This window comes from Cynocephalus volans, chromosome 9, assembly GCF_027409185.1.
Source record: "Cynocephalus volans isolate mCynVol1 chromosome 9, mCynVol1.pri, whole genome shotgun sequence".
In the NCBI taxonomy this organism is placed as follows: Eukaryota; Metazoa; Chordata; class Mammalia; order Dermoptera; family Cynocephalidae; genus Cynocephalus; species Cynocephalus volans.
In genome coordinates, this window is record NC_084468.1 from 108420983 (window position 1) to 108444989 (window position 24007).

A 24007-nucleotide genomic window follows, 5' to 3' on the forward strand; every position below is an offset into this window, starting at 1 on the left:
ACATTGTTGGGGGGGAGGGGGGAGGGAGAAGGGAGGGAGGTTTTGGTGATGGGGAGCAATAATCAGCCACAATGTATATCGACAAAATAAAATTTAAAAAAAAAACAAAATATATATATAACCAAAAAAGAAAACCACAGGCTGATATCCTTGATGAATATAGATGCAAAAATCCTCACTAAAATGCTAGCAAACAGAATACAGCAACACATACGTAAAATTATTCACCACAATCAAGTGGGATTCATCCCAGGGATGCAAGGTTTGTTCGACATACGCAAATCAATAAATGTGATACACCATTTTAATAAAATCAAACACAAGGACCATATGATCATCTCTATAGATGCTGGCAAAGCATTTGATAAAGTTCAGCACTCATTCATGACAAAGACCCTCTATAAGGTAGGTATAGATGGAAAGTATCTCCACATAACAAAAGCCATATATGATAAACCCACTGCCAATATCATCCTGAATGGGGAAAAGCTGAAAGCTTTTCCTTTAAGAACAGGAACTAGACAAGGATGCCCACTCTCACCACTCCTATTCAACACAGTGTTGGAAGTACTAGCCACAGCAATCAGATAAGAGAAGGAAATAAAGGGCATCCAGGTTGGAAAAGATGAAGTCAAACTGTCCCTGTTTGCAGATGACATGATCCTATATATCGAACAGCCTAAAACCTCTACAAAAAAACTCTTGGAATTGATAAATGATTTCAGCACAGTAGCAGGATACAAAATCAACACACAAAAATCAGTAGCATTTCTTTTCTCCAATAGTGAACATGCAGAAGGAGAAATCAAGAAAGCCTGCCCATTTACAATAGCCACCAAAAAAATAAAATACTTAGGAATTGAGTTAACCAAGGAGGTGAAAAATCTCTATAATGAGAACTACAAACCACTGCTGAGAGAAATGAGAGAGGATACAAGAAGATGGAAAGATATTCCATGCTCTTGGATTGGAAGAATCAACATAGTGAAAATGTCCATACTACCCAAAGTGATATACAAATTCAATGCAATCCCCATCAAAATTCCAAAGACATTTTTCTCAGAAATGGAAAAAACTATTCAGACATTTATATGGAACAATAAAAGACCACGAATAGCCAAAGCAATGCTCAGCAAAAAAAATAAAGCTGGAGGCATAACACTACCTGACTTTAAGCTATACTACAAAGCTATAATAACCAAAACAGTATGGTACTGGCATAAAAACAGACACACTGACCAATGGAATAGAATAGAGAATCCAGAAATCAACCCTCACACTTACTGCCATCTGATCTTTGACAAAGGCACCAAGCCTATTCACTGGGGAAGGGACTGCCTCTTCAGCAAGTGGTGCTGGGATAACTGGATATCGATATGCAGGAGAATGAAACTAGATCCATACCTCTCACCGTATACTAAAATCAACTCAAAATGGATTAAGGATTTAAATATACACCCTGAGACAATAAAACTTCTTAAAGAAAACACAGGGGAAACACTTCAGGAAATAGGACTGGGCACAGACTTCATGAATACGACCCCAAAAGCACGGGCAACCAAAGGAAAAATAAACAAATGGGATTATATCAAACTAAAAAGCTTCTGCACAGCAAAAGAAACAATTAAAAGAGTTAAAAGACAACCAACAGAGTGGGAGAAAATATTTGCAAAATATACATCTGACAAAGGATTAATATCCAGAATATATAAGGAACTCAAACAACTTTACAAGAAGAAAACAAGCAACCCAATTAAAAAATGGGCAAAAGAGCTAAGTAGGCATTTCTCTAAGGAAGATATACAAATGGCCAACAGACATATGAAAAAATGCTCAACATCACTCAGCATCCGGGAAATGCAAATCAAAACCACATTGAGATACCATCTAACCCCAGTTAGGATGGCTAAAATCCAAAAGACTATGAACGATAAATGCTGGCGAGGCTGCGGAGAAAAAGGAACTCTCATACATTGTTGGTGGGACTGCAAAATGGTGCAGCCTCTATGGAAAATGGTATGGAGGTTCCTTAAACAATTGCAAATAGATCTACCATACGACCCAGCCATCCCACTGTTGGGAATATACCCAGAGGAATGGAAATCATCAAGTCGAAGGTATACCTGTTCCCCAATGTTCATCGCAGCACTCTTTACAATAGCCAAGAGTTGGAACCAGCCCAAATGCCCATCATCAGATGAGTGGATACGGAAAATGTGGTACATCTACACAATGGAATACTACTCAGCTATAAAAACGAATGAAATACTGCCATTTGCAACAACATGGATGGACCTCGAGAGAATTATATTAAGTGAAACAAGTCAGGCACAGAAAGAGAAATACCACATGTTCTCACTTATTGGTGGGAGCTAAAAATTAATATATAAATTCACACACACACACACACACACACACACATACACACACAAACCGGGGGGGGGGGGAAGAAGATATAACAACCACAATTATTTGAAGTTGATACAACAAGCAAACAGAAAGGACATTGTTGGGGGGGAGGGGGGGAGGGAGACGGGAGGGAGGTTTTGGTGATGGGGAGCATTAATCAGCTACAATGTATATTGACAAAATAAAATTTAAAAAATTAAAAAAAAAAAAAAAAAAAGGGCATCCAGATTGGAAAAGATGAAGTCAAACTGTCCCTGTTTGCAGATGACATGATCCTATATATCGAACAGCCTAAAACCTCTACAAAAAAACTCTTGGAATTGATAAATGATTTCAGCACAGTAGCAGGATACAAAATCAACACACAAAAATCAGTAGCATTTCTTTTCTCCAATAGTGAACAAGCAGAACGAGAAATCAAGAAAGCCTGCCCATTTACAATAGCCACCAAAAAAAATAAAATACTTAGGAACTGAGTTAACCAAGGAGGTGAAAAATCTCTATAATGAGAACTACAAACCACTGCTGAGAGAGAAATTAGAGAGGATACAAGATGGAAAGATATCCCATGCTCTTGAGTTGGAAGAATCAACATTGTGAAAATGTCCATACTACCTAAAGTGATCTACAAATTTAATGCAATCCCCATCAAAATTCCAATGACATTTTTCTCAGAAATGGAAAAAACTATCCAGACATTTACCTGGAATAACAAAAGACCATGCATAGCCAAAGCAATGCTGAGCAAAAAAAATAAAGCTGGAGGCATAGCACTACCTGACTTTAAACTACACTACAAAGCTATAATGACCCAAACAGCATGGTACTGGCATAAAAACAGACACACTGATTAATGGACTAGAATAGAGAATCCAGAAATCAACCCACATACTTACTGCCATCTGATCTTTGACAAAGGCACCAAGCCTATACACTGGGGAAGAGACTGCCTCTTCAGCAAATGGTGCTGGGATAACTGGATATCCATATGCAGGAGAATGAAACTAGATCCATACCTCTCACCATATACGAAACTCATCTCAAAATGGATTAAAGAATTAAATATACACCCTGAAACAATAAAACTTCTTAAAGAAAACATAGGAGAAACACTTCAGGAAGTAGGACTGGGCACAGACATTATGAATACAACCCTAAAAGCATGGGCAACCAAAGGAAAATAAACAAATGGAATTATATCAAACTAAAAATCTTCTGCACAGCAAAAGAAACAATTAACAGAGTTAAAAGACAACCAACAGAGTGGGAGAAAATATTTGCAAAATATACATCTGACAAAGGATTAATATCCAGAATATACAAGGAACTCAAACAACTTTACAAGAAAAAAACCAAGCAACCCAATTAAAAAATGGGCAAAAGAGTTAAATAGGCATTTTTCAAAGGAAGGTATACGAATAACCAACAGACATATGAAAAAATGCTCAATATCACTTAGCATTTGGGAAATGCAAACCAAAACTACACTGAGATACCATCTCACCCCAGTTAAGATGGCTAATATCCAAAAGACTGTGAATGATAAATGCTGGTGAGGCTGCACAGAAAAAGGAACTCTCATACATTGTTGGTGGGACTGCAAAATAGTGCAGCCTCTATGGAAAATGGTATGGAGATTCCTCAAACAATTACAGATAGATCTACCATATGACCCAGCTATCCCACTGCTGAGAATATACCCAGAGGAATTCAAATCATCAAGTCAAAGGTATACCTGTTCCCCAATGTTTATCGCAGCACTCTTTACAATAGCTAAGAGTTAGAACCAGCCCAAATGTCTATCATCAGATGAGTGGATACGGAAAATGTGGTATATCAACACAATGGAATACTACTGTGCTATAAAAAAGAATGAAATACTGCCATTTGCAATAACATGGATGGACCTAGAAAGAATTATATTAAGTGAAATGAGTCAGGCACAGAAAGAGAAATATCACATGTTCTCACTTATTTGTGGGAGCAAAAATTAATAAATAAATATACAATAAAACCGGCGGTGGGGAGGGAAGAAGAGACAACAATTACAATTCCTTGAAGTTGATACGACAAGCAAACAGAAAGGACATTGTTGGGAGGGAGGGGGGAGTGGAAGGAGGGAGGGAGGGAGGTTTTAGTAATGGGCCACAATAATCAACCACATTGTCTATTGACAAAATAAAATAAAATTTGGAAAAAAAAATAAAATTAAAAATTCTGTCAATATCAAGTATTAAGAAGGATGTGGAGCAACTCATAATAAAATAAAATAAAATAAAATAAAAAACTACTTTTTTATGAATCAATAACAAGCAGTTAATAAATGAAATTTAAAATGTCATTTACAATAGTGTGAAAAATATCAACCACCTAGGAATAAGTCTTACAAAGTTTATACAGGACCTCCATGGAAAAATTATAAAATTATTTTGGAAGACATAAGGTTTCAGTAAAATGAGACATTTATCATGTTCAAGGATTGGAAGAATCAAACTTTCAATAGATTTCTTTCTTTTGAAATTTGACAGGCTGATTCTAATATTCATGTAGAAGTGCCAAGGTCCAGAATAGCTAAGATTTTTTGATGAAGAATAATGTGTGGTGATTTGCCAAACTTACTAGAAAGCATTAGTAGTTAAGTCAGTTTGGTATGGTCACAGAAATAAACAAACAGATCAGTGGGAAAAAAAGAACTCAGGAATAGACCATACATGCATGGATCTTTGATTTATGTTAGCAGTGGAGTGGCCACTTAGTAGGGAAAGGATATATTTCTCATAGTTGTGGTGGCATGATTGGTTGTCACTATGAAGAAATAAAATTGGAATATTACCTCATGCCGTACACAAAATCAATTCTAGGTAGATTAAAGATCTCAATCTTTAAAACTTTTAGAAGAAAATATAGGACAATTCTCTCTTTCTCTCTCTCATCTTCTTTCTGAAAGGATATTTTTTATGGGTACAGAATTTTGAGTTGGTGGTCTTTTCTTTCAGAATTTTGACTCTATTTCACTATTTTTGTTGAGAATTCAGTTTTCATTTTCATTGTTTTTTGAAAGTTCTGCCCTTTTTCTTCACTTTAAAATTTTTCTTGTTTGTTTTGGCTTTCAGGAGGTTAATATGCTGTGCCCTGGTATGCATGTGTATATACTTAGGGTCTATGGTGCCTACTGAATGCATCTTCATTTTATTTATTTATTTATTTATTTACTAATTTTGAAAGTTTTCAGCTGTTATATCTTTAAATATTGCTTCTGTCTCATTCTTTCTCTGGTCCCCTTCTGGGAATTTGATCCTTTCTATTCCTATTTTAAGCCTTCTCTCAAGATCCTCAATTCAGTTTTGGAAACTGAAATTATTGGAAGGTTAACTTTAGTTCCTATGAGGCCCTGTTTACTTATCCATTCTGATTCTTAAGATGCAGCCCTTGTTGATCCCAATCAACAAGAGGAAGATTCACTGGAATCTCTGCCCATTTGGTTACTAAGAATTCTAATCTCTGTCTTCTTAGCCCTTCATACTGTCAGAAATTGTACCATCTCAATATTCTGGTTACTTATTTTAAGTATAACTGAGTATGGTTTTGCTACTTGTTGTATATCTTACATATTTGTCTTAAAAATATTTTTTTCCTAGTTATGACACTCGGACATATCCCCATTCCCCCCTAATCATCCATGCCCCTGTAAACATTGTTCTACTCTCTACTTATACGAGGTCAACTTTTTAAGATTTCATATATGACTGAGATCATGAAGTATTTGTCTTTCTGTGCCTGGCTTATTTCACTTAACATAATATTCTCCAGGTTCGTCCATGTTGTCACAAAGGACAGATTTTTATTCCTTTTTGTGGCTGAATAGTATTCCAGCGTATATATAGAGATTTCTTTATCCAATCATGTGTTGATGGGCACTTAGATTGATTCAGTCTCTTGGCTATTGTCAATAGTGCTACAATAACATGGGAGTTCCGACATCTCTTCAACATGCAGGTACTGATTTCATATCCTTTGCAGATATACCAGGAATGGGATTTATCCAAAACTATGTAACTGCTAAAAGAACACCCAGTGGAAATGCTTTCTGACATCGGTCTGGGCAGTAATTTTTTGGGTATGACCTCAACGGCAAAGGCAAAAGCAACAGAAATAGATAAATGGAATTACATCCGACTAAAAGGCTCTACACAGCAAAGGAAACCATCAGTAGAGTGAAGAAACAGACTACAGAATAGGAGAAAATATTTGCAAACCATACATGATAAGGGGTTAATATTCTGATAAGGGGTTAATATTCAAAATTTATAAGAAACTCAAACCACTCAATAGCAAGAAAGCAAATACACTATTTATTTATTTTAGATTTTATATATTTATTCAGAAGGTAATTCAACAACAGAATAAAGCACGTTTAGCATTATGAAATCCAACATTTCAAACTTTTTTCCCTCAGCAATTCTGTTTATTGCCATTTTTATAACCCCGAAGAGACTCTTTTATCTGAAGTTTTTCATGCATTCAAGTATTTTGCATGATGTCTGCTGTGATCAGTAATAAATGTTGAAATGAAGTAGTAGCTATGATCATAGCCCTCTTGTAATCTGAAAACAGGGGAATTTCTTTTCTGTACAAGCAGCTATGAAGTTGTCGGGGAGGAACTGTCCATCTGAAAGAAACTGGTCATCTTTTCCTTGATCAATCAGTACGTCCAGTTGAGAACCTGGATAGGACGTCACAAGATGGGTGGCATCATAAGCTTTCTATTTACTTTGATCTGTTCCCAGATATCCACTAAAGGCTTTTTTTTTTGCCCCAGGGACAAAACACTGGGTTGCAAATTGGTGCAAATGCTGACACAGATTTGTATTTTCCAGAATTTTTCAAACCAAATCAGAGCTCCATGGCTTCCGATGGAATAGACCAAAATAGACATCCTTTGAGGGTCCACTGGAAAATTGGCATTTATGAGTTAGGGAAGCTCCTCCACTAAGTAAGAGTACATTCTGCAGTTAGTTTTCCAAGGTTCTTCAGTGGCATCCACATAAAACCCATTACCAGTGCCAAAGTCTCAGCTCTCATCTACTTTTTTAATATTGTAGCCATGAGGGCTGGCATCTGTAGCAATGAAAACAAGGCCATGTTCTGAGATGATAGCTTGATGATAGCCAGATTTTGATATGAAATTTTGTTCTGTGCAAGTTAACCTAGACAGCCAATATACTGCAGGACACTCTCCAGTTTCTGCTGTTGGTGATAAGTAGATAGCAAATTTCATTTTGCAGTTTAGTTCCACACTGTCATGTTCAAAAACTTTCTGCAATGCCCCAAGCACTTGTTGCTGGAAATCTGTTTCAATGCCATTCTTTTCCTGTCCAATTGCTATTGCAATCTGCATCAAAGGGCAGAGGGTCCTCTGGCAGTGGCTGCAGCACAGAGAGTAGAAGCCCAAATACCCCTATTAAAAAATGGGCAAAAGACCTGAACAGACATTTCTCAAAAAAAGACTTACAAATGACCTACAGGTATATGAAAAAATAATCAACATCACTCATCGTCAGGGAAATGCAAATCAAAACTACAATGAGATATCATCTCACATCTGTTAGAATGACTATTATCAAAAAGACAAAAGATAAGAAGTATTGGTGAAGATGGTGAGAAAAGATAATACATACACACTGTCAATGAGACTGTAAATTAGTGCCATTGGTGGGAATGTCAGTTAGGACAGCCATTATGGAAAGCGATATGGACGTTCTTCAAAATATTAAACATAGAAGGCTGTGAATTTTTAAGAATCGTGATACCCATTTTTGGTTTTCTTTCCAGGAAGATTTTGCTAATTTGAATTCTGGTCCAGCAAAGCATGGGATTATCAGTCTTCCAACACTGTACCAGCATTTAAAAAGATTTGGCCAATATAAACGGCTCTTAAAGTTCTCTTATTTTCATTACAATTTGATTTTCTTTGATTATTAATGAGTTTGAACATTTTTTTGTAACTGTTCTATTTGAATTTCCTCTTATGAACATAATTCTCTTTAGGTTCTTCGCTCTTTTTGTTTTGTTTCTATTATGATGCTTGTATTTTTTATATTCTGATTTTCTAATGGGGTATATAGCTACCAGCTGGTTTCTTAATAGAACATTCTTCTTTCTTATGAAATAAATGTATTTCACTAATGGCAGGATACCAGCTGTGAGAAGAAAAAAGTGACTAGTTTTATTTCCACTGCAGTTGATCCTAGGGAATTTTTGTGTTATGATATTTTCTAATCAAGTTGTACTACCAACTGCAAAGCTAATCAGGGTATAGGCTATGATATTCTACAGCTGCATTATCATTTGTGCAGTGTCCTAGTTAAAGTGGGTTAGAAGGAAATGGCATTTTCAGTATTTTTTTTGCTATTGTGAATTGGAAAAGAATGCCTTTTTATGCAGAAAACATTTTGTAAGTTTCCAGTTTTAAAACATTTGATCAAGTTATAATTTACTTACAGTGACCCCTTCAGATCTTAAGTGTACCATTTAATCAGTTTTGACAAGTACTTATCAAGACACTAAATATTCCTATTTTCTAGCATTTGTTCTAGTATAGGTCTAATGGAGATTAATTCTTTAAGCATTTGTCTATCTGAAAATATGTTTGTTTCAACTTTATTTTTGATGAATATTTTCACTGGATATAAAATTCTGGTTTGATAGTTTTTATCTCTTTCATTATTTTTAAAGATGTCACTCTATTGTATCTGGCTTCCATTTTTTTTTTTTTTTTTAAGAAGCAAAGCTCTTATTCTAATTTTTGGCCCCTGTGTATAAAGTTCATTTTTTCTTTGGCTGATATAACATTTTCTCTTTGTCCTCAATTTTTAGCAGTTCAGTTATGATCCCCTTAGTCTGTATTTCTTTGTATTTTCCTGCTTGGGTCTCTCTGATATTCTTGGATCTGTGCTTTGCGGTCTTTCGCGAATTTTGGAAAGTTCTCAGGCATTTTATCTTCAAATATTTCTTGTGCTCCATTTTTTTTCTCTCTTCTTCTTCTGGGACTATAATAACACATATGTTATGTATTAGAATACAGGTTTGCAAATAATACAGGGCCAATGATTTTATCTACCACAGCCACTTACTTAAGGTATGATATAGGACCATCATTTAATCTTTTAGTACTTTATTTTTCTTGTCTATAAAAGAGATACATACTTTTTATTGCATAGAGTTATGAAAACTAAATTAGATAATGTATTTAAAGCACTTAACATATGGTAAAAGCCAGGTAAATGGGTGTTTTTAAAATTAATGTCACACTATTGGTCTATGCCTGTGTCAGTGGTAATAGTAAATAATGTTCTTTGGTCAGGAGAAATGTATCTGAAGAAATGATATGTGTGCAGAGACCTGAGGAAAGAGTGTCATAGGGCAGTGTAGAGATGTGGGGGAGAAGTTTTCCAGATGAGGAAAAGAAAGGTACAAAAATCCTGAAGTGGGAATGGTCTTGGTGTGTTTGATGTAAAGCTGAGAAGTCTTTGTGTCAAGAGAAGAGCAAGCAAGAGGAGGCGGGGTGTCATTGTGGATGGAGACGTAGGTAGTGGTCTTACAGGTCACAGTAAGGAGTTTGGATTTTAAGTTTGAGGAAAGCCACAGAAGGTGCCCATTAATCATGCCATGCCCCTACATCATTAAAAACCTTCAATTGTTTTCATGTCCTTTGTCCTCTAAACTTCTCAGCAGGAACCTGCTTGGTCTGACCCCAGCCCACCCTCTCCAACCACACCTGGAGTCACCCTGTTCTTGCTCACCATGACCCAATAGCACAGGCCTTCTTTCAGTTCCTAAAACACCTCTTTTCAGGCTCAAAGCCTGTGCACATGCAATTCCTGCTGGCTGAAATATATTTTTATTTACGCTTTGCCTAGGTAACTCCTCAGATCAAGTCTCTAAGTGTCACGCTCTCTCCTGCCTCCTTGATTCTCCCTCTTGCTTATCTTTCAGTGATCAAATATTTATTAGTGACATTGTTTATTTAATGTTCATCTCTCTCCCCCACACTGCATGTAGGCTCCATCAGTGAAGGGAAGCTTTTGTTTTGTTCTCTACATAATTTCTGTTACTTTGAACAGAGTCTATCACATTTTAGACATTCAATAAATAAATGGATAATTGCATTACTGATTAGCTGACTGAATGAAGTGATATAAGCTATAGTGCACAACTATTTACTGGTGAACCTGGAAGCCAATCACAGCTCCTATTATCTCCAAGACCATTGTTATTACCACAAAGAAATGAGTTTTTGTTTATGCATGAAATAAAATGTTGGGAAATATTTTAAACTTTTTTTTTTTACTTGTACTCTGCCAAGTAACATGTATTAGAGATGTAAATATTGATATATATAATTTTCTTTTGAGGATTAGATTCTGGTTTCTCTCTTCTACATGAATAAATTCCTTTCTTACGAGGACCAGAATTCATTCATCTTTCTGCCTGTTCTGCTGTTTCTGGAATGGATTGAATCACATTTTGGTATTTCTTATTTGACTAAATAACTGGGTTCTAATGAGTTCACTGAGATTCATATACTAGTCTACAGGCTCTTCTGAAATAGACAAGAGAAACTGAATTTACTTTTAAGAAAAGGATTTTGCTAAAGGCCATCACTAACAAATTCCCTTCCTCTCTCCCTCCCCTCCTTCCTTCCTTCCTTTTTTAACCAGCAAAGAAATAAATGTATGTGGAAATTTACACATCATTCTTGGGGAGAAACCCTGGATTTGATTAGGAATTGTGTTTTTGGATGTTTTCCCATTCTTTTTGGACCAAATCAAGGAGAAATGACTTTTTGTATGCTACTGTAATTTGGCTATACGTAGCAATATAGCAGCTTACTTGTCTGTTTTTTTTTTTTTTTTTTTTTTTTGCCTTTTTCGTGACCGGCACTCAGCCAGTGAGTGCACTGAACCCGCGGCGGCGGCGGCGGGAGCGTCGCCTCGCTCCCAGCGCCGCACTCTCCCGAGTGCGCCACGGGCTCGGCCCTTACTTGTCCATTTAGTTCAAATCCAAAGATTGTTTCTGATCCATTTTTCTTTTTTTGGTAGTATAGTTTTTCTAAGAACGAGGAACTTACACGTATTGGTTATTGTATAATAAGTGCAAAAAATAATTACAATAGTCCTCCTTATGTAATTCCACCTTATGTAAGTCCACCTCAGCCGTAGTCAGAGGTGGGTGTGCACTAAGGTGGAGTGGTGGTGGTGGTGTGAGGTTGCAGAGATTGCAGTTTCACTTTTCAAGATTTTAGTTACCCACAACCAACCATGGTCTGAAAATACTAAATGGAAAATTCCAGAAATAAACAATTCATAAATTTTAAATTGCACACTGTGTTGAGTAGAGTGATGAAATCTCATGCCATTGTGGTCTGTTCCACCTGGGATGTGAATCACCCCTTTGTCCAGAGAATCCACGCTGTATATGCCACCTGTACCACTTAGTATCCACCTTGGTTATCAGATTGACTGTCATGATATAGTCATTGCAGTGCTTGTGTTCAAGTAACCCTTATTTTACTTAATAATGGTCCCAAAGCACAAGAGTAGTGATGCTGACATATTGTTATGATAGTTCTATTGTATTGTTAGTTATTATTGTCAATCTCCTACTGTGCCAAATTTATAAATTAAACTTTGTCATAGGTATGAATGTACAGAAAAAAAACATAGTATACTGTATATAGGGTCCAGTACTATCTATATTTTCAGGCATCCACTGGGGGTCTTGAAATGTATCCCCCAAAGATAGTGGAGACTACTGTAATCTAGGTTCTGTTTTCTGTACAATCACCAGAGTTAGCATAGGCCTGTCTTATGAATACGTGTATATGCAGCAAGGCCCCAGCTTATTCACGTACAGTTAGTCAAAACATTTCCCAGTAGGAAACACGTTTTGTTGGTTGGGTCTACTCCTAGGATCTCTTAGTTTTGGGAAAAGGAGACAGAAAAGCTAACAAAAACAAGCTGTGTGGATTAATATTAATTTCTATTAATTAATTCTATTTAATTAATAGAAGAGGGGAAGAAGAAGGTTTAGCTGTCATTTTTTACAACTGATTTTTGACAGCAAGTGACTAGGGGAGCAACTGCAAAGTGTGTATGGAATACAGAGAAAGGCAGTAATGGGAACAAAACGTTTTTTGGAGGATTTCTGTGTAAAAAAAGAATACTATTTTCCATTTGGTTTTCTTTTCTTTAAAAGGCTAAAGAAAGAAAGAAAGCATTTAAAAATTTTGGCTGCTAGATGTGTTTTCACCAAGATGATACTATATTGTGATACTATACAGGGCCCTAGGTTTATTTGCACAACACATATTTAAGCTTGGAGAAGATGGTTACTAAAATTCTTTCTTTTCTTAAAGCCTTATGTAGGTGTGATAATCTTCAGATGTATATCTCGGAGCCTGGAACGTGCTTACTCATCCCTGTTCAACTATAAGAATCCATGCTGTGTTAGCATCAGTGATGACATTTTGTATTTATATCTGAGATGAATGTGCTGTTAGCTCATCGACACATCCTATTACACCTCCTATTACATCTTCTTCCAGCTTTTAATAATGGCTTCATATTTTCAGGATCCCAGACTGGACCTTAGCTTCATTTATGCCAAAATTTGTCAATTTCAGCTGACTTTGGTTATAGCGCAGATACCATTTTATTGGCATAATCTGGAATAAACTAATGGAATGAGTGGTTGAATAGTTAGTGGGATAGAAATGCTCAGATGTCTGTTCCTAGAATAGGTTGATGTAAGAATTAGGGGGCTGAGCCGTAGTCAGAGGTGGGTGTGCACTAAGGTGGAGTGGTGGTGGTGGTGGTGGTGAGGTTGCAGAGATTGCAGACAGCAGTGGGTTCCTATTTGGCTTTTCCTCCATGCAGAGCAAGAAAACCTCAGACTCCCCTCTGGCTTGCCATGACACCCAGAGTCTTTCTTTTAGACTATACTTTCGACATCTGGTTTCCAGGGGGTCAGCTCTATTTCTGGAATTTTGCTCTATAGGATTCTGGATGCTGGTCAAGTTTTGCTAACTAGATTAACTTGTGTGATATTTAGAAAGAGGAAGTAAGGCAGAAGTGATTCTGTTACTTGTAATGACAGTCAAGGTCATGGAGATATGAATTTAAAGAGGCATTTTCAGTGACTGGAATCAGTTTTCCTGGGTCCACTGGTCCCTAAGATTGAAGTGGATGGGCAGCCTGCTAAGACTCTGCTTGGCCTACTCAAAGGTTGCAGTGGCCGTGGTTGTAGAGCTGCACTTAGTGTTCCAGTGTCTAATCACCGGTTTCATGAGTGTTGACAGGCAGTTGTTGAGGCTTCTTGATTTCCAGAGTCAGCACCTTGATATGTTTTTAAATTTAATATTTCCAGGGGCAGAGTCCTAACTCCTGATATTCCAGACTTTCCAATCATTTTGAAAGCATCCTATTTCCTGAATCAAACATTTTACTGTTTCTGATAGCTAGAACATGTTTCTTGGGTTGAACTTTCACAAATACAATATTTCATACTGGAAGTGGGCTGACAGCAGTAAGCCTTTAAAATAGGAAATTGGGATTGGCTATCTGGCCTTGTTGGATTTAATGGAGGTATAGTCTGTTCGCCATTGGAAAACGAGACCCTGGTACTTCATGGCAAATTGTGACAAAACAGTGAAAATATCACTTGTGATATCCTTGAACCATGTGTTCTACTAAATATGTGTTTTGTCAAACCAACTGGCTATTAGTATGTTAGACCATCGTGGTAGTAGTGAAAAACTTAAGGTAAGGTAGGATAACTGCTTCAGGGTGTGCATGTAGCTGCTCTGTCTTCTGGATGTGATATAGCTGCATCTACACTATCTTCTACTGTACGTGGGCTTCACTATCTTTTATCTTTTTGAGAAGTATGCTAGATCGACTTCTTTCTTATAAGTCACTTGGTATTTTTGCCTGGCTTTCCAATGCTTATTATTTTCTTTTATTTTTACTCAGAGCTGTCAACTTGTTAACAGTTATGCATCAGTTTTTCTTGGGGCACACCATACTCTTTAGTATATTCAAATCCTCTTTTATTTCCGAAAAGTTTTCTGAATTATATTTACGTATACGTGTTGTTCTATTGTTTCAGTTTTCTTCTTTGGATTATAAAAGATTTCTTTGGACTATTTCCCCTATCTGTGATTTCCTTTTATAATCCTTTTTATCTCTTTATTCCCATTTTTTTTTTGGTTGATTTCTTCTTTTTACCCTCTATGTTCCTCACTGCACTTTAGCAGTGTCTATTTTTCCTGGTACACCTTCTCATTTCACCTTTATTTCTGTAATAATCTTGCTGTTTCCTCTATTCCTTGAGCTGTAAGTTCAGGTGTCATCTCCTCCAACAGTCTCACTTTTCTTTGCATCTTGTATCTACAGCTTTGTGTTCTAATATCAAAGAAGCAACTACCTTGTTGGGTTTTTTTAATTAATGGCAAAAATGTCTGCTTACATTATTCATCTCCTCAGTGATGGCATTTTTCTGGAGACGAGACTGTGTCTGTCATTTGTATTTCCTGTTTCTTGATTCCTTTCATGTGTGGTATCTTTGGTTTACTACTGTGTAAGTTCTTTTTTGATAAACTGCTCGAAAGAGGTGAGCTTTTTTGAGCTTCTCAGCTATTTGTAAGAAGATCACATGGGGAAGGGCCAGTGCTGGTTTCAGGATAATTGAAATTTTTATTCTAACTTGGGCTTTTATATATATTAATTTTGGTTAGCCTTTACTTTTCCTATGGATATCAGCAGCTATTTGGGAATGTTCTTTTTGTGTGTGTGCCTCTTTATAGTGTGAAGTTTTTTGTTTTTGTTTTTGTCTCTTTACAGTGCAAGTTTTCTGTGGTGTTTTTATTGTTTGTTTCTCTCTTTACAGTGCAGTTTTCCCCCTTCCCTTTCTTGCTTCCTGAAAATATGGCCTGTTTGTGTGGCTCTCATTGATCCCCATCTTCCCTCCCCTCCCCCCAGCACTGGAACCAAACTGGGCACAAGGAAATTTCTGAGACCAGACAGAACATATTCTTCCAATTCTTGCAAAAAAAGGGATTAAGTTTGCATTACAGTCTGCACTTCTGGGAAGCAGGGTGGCTTTGCTGGCTCTTTCTGCAGCCCTGAATTCCTCTGATTTCGTTGTCTGTCACATTCCCTTGCTCCACCTCCACTGCTTTTGGGAATCCTCTCACATATTTTCTGATGGGCTTTAGCTGTTTCCTTGTGGTGCTGAAAAATGGAATTTGTATTTTGGATAGTATTCTCTAAAAATCAGTTTTGTGTCTTAACTTAATTCAACTAGTAATCATTGAGAATTGGCTATGTGCCAAGTACTGGACATTTAGGGGCTCTAAAGACAAATTCCTTGTTTTGGAGGACTTTTTAATATAATGGGGTGTGAAAATAAACAATCATAATGACCACCCCCCCCCAATCAAAAAAACCATAACAGCCAAAGGGGCAGGGTATGCTAAATGTCAAAGCAGACGTTCAAAGTGGTGGTGAAGGGATCAGGAAAGGGTAGCAGTTACTAACAGCACCTAGAGACTAGTGCAGTACGCAGCATATGGTAGGTACTCCATAAGTATCTAATGGATCTAGAAGAAGATTCATTTTCAATGCAGGGATCAGAGATCTGTAACATTCTTGCTCTTGGTGCAATTTTAGGAGGAAGCTGTACCCACAGTTTTGAGATATTCTGGTTCCTGTAGTTATTGCTCATTCTTTCTTCAGCTAGATTTGCTTCTGGATCGAGGTCATCTGTCTCCCAGCTTTTCTTTTCATTAACTCTGGTACCTTTGAGGTAGTCTTTAGAGAGTGGATCTGATGTTGACAGATAGATAGAGAGGGGAAAGATTTACATAAGACAAAGGACTGGGCCAAAAACCACATGAATGGGAAATCAGGGCAACACAGGGCATTTTGTGTAGGGCTATGTTATTTAGGGTCTAGGATGTCAACCCAAAATGCCCCTTAGTCTTCTGACCGAGGAATTTTCTATCAAATGGGGTCAAAGAAAACTAGATAAAATACCCCATTTTCAACATGTGTATTGAAAGATAACAAGATGCTAATTAAATTAATCTATTCCTCAAAAAAATTGACAATGCAAGGTTTAGTTTTATAAACTGCTAACTTCCAAACTGATAGAAATGGAATATAGTCATTGATTTTTGGTAATCAGTGTCACTTATCATTTCATTCTTTTAGTTTTCTTGATTACCTATCAATGGTTGAAAATATTCTTTGATTTTTTACTATAATAAACTTCAACACACTCCTCTCCTCTCCTCTCCCGTTTCTTCCCCTTTCACACTTCCTCTGCCCCCTTTTCTACTTCCCTTCCCTCTTCTTTTCTTCTCTCTGCTCAGTCAATTAACAATCAATCATGAGGGCATATACTAGATGCAATATGGCAATGATTTGTTTTTTAAAATGAGGTGCCTGGGTCTTTACCATTTTAGGTATAATGCTGTATTTTTACTGTGGAGTATACTAACATTTATAAAGCAAATGTATTTCACAGGGCCTAGTTTCCAAAGCTCTGTAGTTTCAGGGATAACCTAACTTTTTAAAGTTACATAGAGAAATGTTAAGCTTGCAAAATACAGGAAACTTTCCCCAGGCTAAAGTCTCTGATGTAGATAATGAATTGTAACACAGCAAAATTGTTGGCTCAAGGACAGATGCCCTTGGAGCAGGTTAACCTAAAGTTGCTTTATTGTTATCTTAAAAATACTGAGGAAACTGCTGTAGGAAAAGACAGTATTTGCTAAGAACAAGCTTTTGTTTGTGGATCGACTTAACCTTTTGCAAATTTCATTATGGAATGTCACTTTGTTATTTCACTGATGTTACCAGACTCTATTGTTAAACTATACTTAGCCGTAACTCCGCCTATGTTCCTTTTCTGTAACTTTCTTGCCTGGAGAATAAATACTGAGACAGAACCCCAGTCCAGTGTTAATTTTCCAAGGAGGAATGCCTCTCTCCTGAGGGTTCTGGGAAATTAACCCCTTTGGGGTGTCTCACTGCTCAGAAGAAATAGGGTTTGAGTAATCCTTTAACCCAGGATTACTAACATCTCCATAACCCAGGGGAAGAGAGGTGACAAAGACAGTGCAACATTTTACCATATGTTTTTTGAAATGTTTATAATGCTCTCTTTTGGTAGAAGAGATTTGTTTACAGATGTCATAAAATCAAAGGCTATTCTTGGATCACACAATCATAATCTTCACCAATACCACCATAATGATATAAATCTTTGGGTTAACTGGACCAATTGAATCTATAGTCTGCTATACTTGTCTTCTGATCTTCACTGTCATGGCGTTTATGCTTTCGTGGAAAAAACAGGGAATAAAAGCTTAGTAGTTTACATGCTGTAAAAATTAAGAGGATATGACTTGGAATTAAAGGAGCTAATAATTTGATTTTGGAGTTACTGAACTAAGCTCTGATGGCCTGGGAAGCTCTGGGGAAAATCCAGATTTTGAAATGACCAATTTGGGTTGAAATATTTTGTGAATGCAACAGCAGATGCATTTATGCAAGGCTTTTCAAATCATGATGTTACCTCGCATGACCTTAGGACATGATGGATCTCTCAAAGCTCTAGATTTGATGAGACATTTTCTGTTTAGCCAAAACATGAAAATTATTCCCCTTCACACATTATTTAAGGAGGTATTTAAAATTACATGGTATTTGAAATTTATATAGTTATAAAAACTATTAACAGGATATGAATATATAGTCTTTAAATCAGTAAAATCGATTTATAGTTTTTAGATAGCTTGAATTAAGGTAAATATCCTTTATGATAATTTTCCTGATGCTTTAAACATGGCTTATATCTTTGTCTCTATATCTTTGCTTCCTGAGAAGAATTTGAAATAGGAGTGATTGGGCCTTTTAAAAATTTTCTGGGACTTCTATGCCTTCTACCAGATTATTAAAAGTATACATCTTGGAAGTTCTCAAGGATTCATCCAGGCTTTAGTAGTCAGATTTAATACATTCAAAAGGTTTGAAAATTTGGACTTGTGGTATTTTATCTCTTAAATTCTTGAAACTGGGGCAGTGTTGATCGTCTTTGTACACTTTGCATTTGCTTGTAATTTTTTTCTTACTTTTAAGCACTGGTAATAAGTAGAATACAGCATATTCTATGGACATGTGCTAGTTGACCCAATTCAGAATTGATTTACAGGAACTCTGCTATATGATGTCTAATTAAATTCCATGAAAATATCTTATTAACCTCTATAATCTTTAAAGATATGCAATAAACCGTATCACTTGTAAAGATTTTATATCTACCCTACGATACTTCTTAAATCCACGTTCAAGGACAGATTTTAAAAGTGTGACAATTCTACAAGTTATAAAGTTAGATAGAAATCTTGATTAATTATTTGAATATTGGAAGATGCATATTGACCATAACTATTCATACTTTGTACCAGTATCTTAATTTAACATAATGATATTTTTTAGCTTTGTTTGGATTTACTGTCAAACCCTAAAAACATCAGTAAATGGTACCCACGCTTTTAAATCATAAAAAGAAACCTAGATTTGTTTGCAGTTTTTTAATCTGTTGTTAATAAACTTGAAAGAACACAGCCCTGTCTAATAAACACATCAAACTAATGGGTACCAGAGCAGCTCAGAAGAGTGTTTGTTGTTTGGTGTTTAGATTTCAGTCAGAATTAATCAACAATGGATGAGTCCTGCTGTATTTATTAGCAACTCAAATCCCTGTGATTTAATGCCAGGTCCCTTTGACTCATTCCAGTGAACGCTGGCAAGTTTACAACACTGATACATACTTACATCCCCGGGTCTTAAAAAGAAAGGGAAAAATAGAGCCTAAAATCAGACCACAGGATTGACAAGAATTTCCCGAGAGCCATTTTGAATTTAGCCCTATACAGTGAGCCTGTGAACAGGAAGCAATTGATTCAGGAACAGTGGAGCCTTTTTTGCCTGAAGAAGCCTTCAGCTGTGCAGATGGCTTGCTGGCATAATCCATTCTGCTTTTGTCTTTTATTTTATGTATTGGGCTACTTTCTTCTCACACTTTTTATTGCTTTTATTTTCTCTCTTCACTCTAAGCCTCCAAATTTGGGGAGCAAGGAGAGGTTGCAGGGGTTTAGGGAGGGTGGCTGGACTATATGTGGAGTATTTCCCACAGATTTATGGGTTGCTAGTAAATTGCTGGCAATGCTGCCTGCTCGTCACAGTCGGCACTAGGGTGTTCTTTGTACAAAAGTGTCAACTTTTGAATGAGGCCTCTGGAAACAGATGTAAAGATTAATCTTGAGAATGCATTTTTCTGAGGCCCCAAGAACGTGCCTCCTTGTGCAATAGGACTGTTTCTAGACATTTATTTTTCAAAGTGATCTCATTTCTCAATCACAAAGACTAACATTCTTTACTATTCATGTTCAGAAAATTCCACAGCCCTTAGCCATTCCTGCTGCTTCTCATGTCTGGGGCTGCCTTTCGAGAGCAGATTATTTGTGGAAAGACATTATTTATCTGGAAACTTAAGTGAAAACTTGATAGAGTCACTGTTTCTCTAGGGACCATCTATCTCCCTCTGAAGATAAGACTTGCCAGTGCTTTCCTCCTACAACTTCCTATGGGAAGATAACTGACTTTTAGCCTGATAAGTAGTTCACATTGAATGAGTTGTTGCTGTCTCACATATCCTTTCTTGTCCTTCCCAGAAACAATTTTTTCTCTCTTGCCATCTTGCTCTAGGTCATATTGTCTTTTTTCTTCCATAGGAAGGTTAAGTTTTATTTTATTTTATTTGATTGAAACATAATTGATTAAACATATTTCTAGGCTACAGAGTTGAATATCAATACCTGTGTACAATGTGTGATGATCAAATCAGGATAATTAGCATGTTCATCATTAAGAAATGTCATCATTTCATTGTGTTGAGGGCATTCTATCTCTTCTCTACTAGCCATTTGATAACATGCAGTAAGTTAATATTAATTATAGCTGTAAATCAATAGAGCTTATTTGTCCTCACTAGCTATTTTGTGTCTGTTAACCAGTTTCTTGCTATCACCCCTTCCCCTTCACCTCCTCCTCTCCCACCTCTAGTAACCACGATTCTGTTCTCTCCTTCTGAAATTTCAACACATTATTCCAATTCTTGTTTGTTTGTTTCCTTCCTTCCTTCCTTCCTGTTTGTTTATTTATTTTTTACTTCCCACTTATGAGTGAGGACATGTGGAATTTCTCTTTCTGTGCCTGGCTTATTACGCTTAACATGATTTCTCCAAGCTCAAAGACAGATATGCTGCAACGGGTATTTGTTTGAGCATTTTCACGTTAAATACTAGGTAATACCTCGAAGTGTTCTGAAACAAATCTGCATTTAAAAAAAGAAACACTGAGCGTGTTAATCACATACCTCTGTTATTCCTCTAGTGCTCTTCTGTTCAATGACATGTTTTCTTTCAGCAAATAGAAGACTTTGTGGGAATGATGTGGACCATGTTTCTTTTTCTTTTTGTATTGTAAATGTTCCACAAACAGAATAAATACCACAGAATCTGCCACGTTGGAATGACTTGTTTGTGAGTCAGTGCCCTTGTATTCCCTCCACGAGAAGTGTCTTTTCCATTTACATGCAAAACACATGCAGATAGTTCCTCCTTTCTTACCATGAAACAATGTGTGTCATACATTTCAGCTGAGGATTAAAAAAAGCTCTAGTTCTTTAAACGTTTGTGTAAAATCAGCAAATGCCCTAACATACACATGTTTTTCACTGTTGTAGTCATTCTCTATGTACTCAGCACTTTAATTTGTGAAGAACGTTTATTTTGGTACTGCCATACTTCATTTTCTTACAGTACTCTTATAAATTATGTATCTTGAGGACATTTCGTGTAATGAGAAATTTGGCTTTCAAATGAAAAATGTTTAAATTTAAGACCAAATGCATATTTTTGACAAAAGATGACAGAGGAAATGTGTTTGTGTCCCAGTTTATTTGCTAAAATAATAAAAAAAAACCCCACAACAATGGTGAAAAACACTTATGAAAGGCCATCTTTAATGAAACTGGACAATGTCCACACATAGAAACCATGAAAACCAAGCATAGGTGCCAAAAATCAGTGAAATGAGGACCAAACTGAGAAAAGCCTCAGTGTACTGGCACACACATGCATGATCCCTGCAGTGTACTGGCACACACATGCATGAGCAAGCGCTTCACGAGTAGGAGGACCAATCTAGAAAGGCCAATCACAGATCTGTCCCTGGAATAACGGAGCCTGGGGGTTCGGATAGCGTGGAGCAAAGTCATTGACTTTGGATTTGCAGTGCCGAGGAAGAGCAGGGTTAGAGCATAACGCAGAACTGCTCAGTCATACCATTTTATCACAAGCAGGCTGGCTACTAGGAAGAGAGGAGATAAAAGGCAAATGGATGTGTTAGGGAATCAGAGGTAGCTGAAGACTCTTACGGTGTGCTGGAGCTGGCTCCTACCTGCTCTCTAGAGCTGATTGGTAAATTTTCCAAAGTTTGCAAGTAGGTTATTACAAATTACATTATAAACTTACAATAGATTATATTAAAAACAAAGGCAATAAGCACTCAAAATTCATCACTCCTTAATTACTACCTGATACTATTATCTATGCCCTGGAAGTTATTCACATTGATTGTTTCTATCTGGTGAAAATATTAATATAAAATTAATGCAACTGTTTCCAATACTGTAATCAGTGATGTATCACATTGGTAGCTTGAAAGAAGACATGGTGAGTGTATTTGTGCCATGAAAACCTGAAAATGTTACAAATCAGCCCTTGGCTTATTGTTTTTTTTGGTTTATTATTTAGACTTAAAGTGATGGAGAAAATGTTAATAATGCAGATTAACATTAACAGTGTCATGTCTGTGGCACAAAAAAAAAATCAAGGAAGTATTTGTCTAGTATTCAAAACTATTATTTGATTCAGTAAAGAGGTTGCTCAAGTCATTGATGAAGGAGTGAAGTTCTGAGAGGTGTCTTTGTTGTTTCACTTTCATCTTACTGACAGAAATGAAGATATCACCAAACAGTCATGTCAAAACTACACTTGTCAGTTGCAGCCGTATGTTGGGTATGATTTTGGCAAAACTCAATGAAAGCATTCTGTGATAACCAATTAGCTATATGGAATTTATTATTTTGTAAATTGTGTGCTATATATCCTGTATATTAGTAAAATTGATAATAAACTTATGTCTACATATATAAAATGAAAGTGTATAAAAATGTATGTGTATGTGTACATAAAAATGTATACATTGTTTTTAAGATAGTTAAGTGGTTACCAACACCCTGCAGATGATTCATAATGGCCTAGGAAGATATTTCCTCACTCTGTGTTGAAGGATGTGGACAGAAAGAATGGGAGTTCAGCATCTTGAATGCATGGATCATGTAAGTGGACATATCCAGGTGTCAAAATTAATGAGAAAGTTCTTTGAAACAATATTTTTGAATTCAGGAAACTTGCAGTCTCAATATACCTTCTTGACTTCTCTCATACTAATCTCAGCTATTCCTGAAAAAACTCTTCCCATTCAAAGATGTCATTGTTATGGATTGAATTGTGTCCCCACCAAACTCATATATTGAAGTTCTAACACCCAATGGGACTATATTTGGAAACAGAACTTTTAAGGAGGTAATTAAGGGTAAGTGAAGTCATGAGGGTTGGGTCCTAATCCAATAGGGCTGGTGTCTTTATAAGAAGAGGAAGATCATTTTTTTTTTTCTATTTCTGCGAAGAATGTCATTGTTATTTTGATGATTGTGTTGATTGTGTAGATTGCCTTGGGTAATATGGACATTTTGATATTAATTCTTCTAACCCATGAACATGGGATATATTTCCATTTATTTGTGTCCTCCTCAATTATTTTCACCAATGTTTTATAATTTTCATTGTAGATGTCTTTCACCTCCTTGCTTAAATTTACTCCATATTTCATTTTTTTGGTAGCTACTGTGAATGGGATTACTTTCTTCATTTCTTCTTCAACTATTTCATTATTGGGGTATAGGAAAGCTATTGATTTTGTGTGTTGATTTTGTATCCTGCCACAATACTGAATTCATTTATTAGTTTTAGTAATTTTTTGGTGGAGTCTATAGGGTTTTCTATGTATATAATCATGTCCTCTGCAAATATGGATAGTTTGATTTCCTCCTCTCTTGTTTGGATGAACTTTATTGCTTTCTCTTACCTTATTGCATTGGTTAGAACTTCCAGTACCATGTTAAATAAGAATGGAGAATGTGGGCATCCTTGTCTTATTCCAGATCTTAGAGGAAAAGCCTCCATTTGTGCTCATTCAGTGTGATATTAGCTGTGGGTTTGTCATATATGGCCTTTCTTGTGTTGAGGTTCATTCCTTCTACACTTAATTTATTGAGTGTTTTTACCACGAAAAGGTGTTGGACTATATCAAATACTTTTTCTGCACATATTGAAATGATC

General features: G+C 36.4%; 1 pseudogene; it reads right to left on the bottom strand.

Annotated features, from left to right (window-relative positions):
- Nucleotides 1-6922: 6922 nt before the first annotated feature.
- LOC134385566 (S-formylglutathione hydrolase-like) lies at nt 6923-7773 on the bottom strand (annotated as a pseudogene).
- Between the last annotated feature and the right edge of the window lie 16234 nt (nt 7774-24007).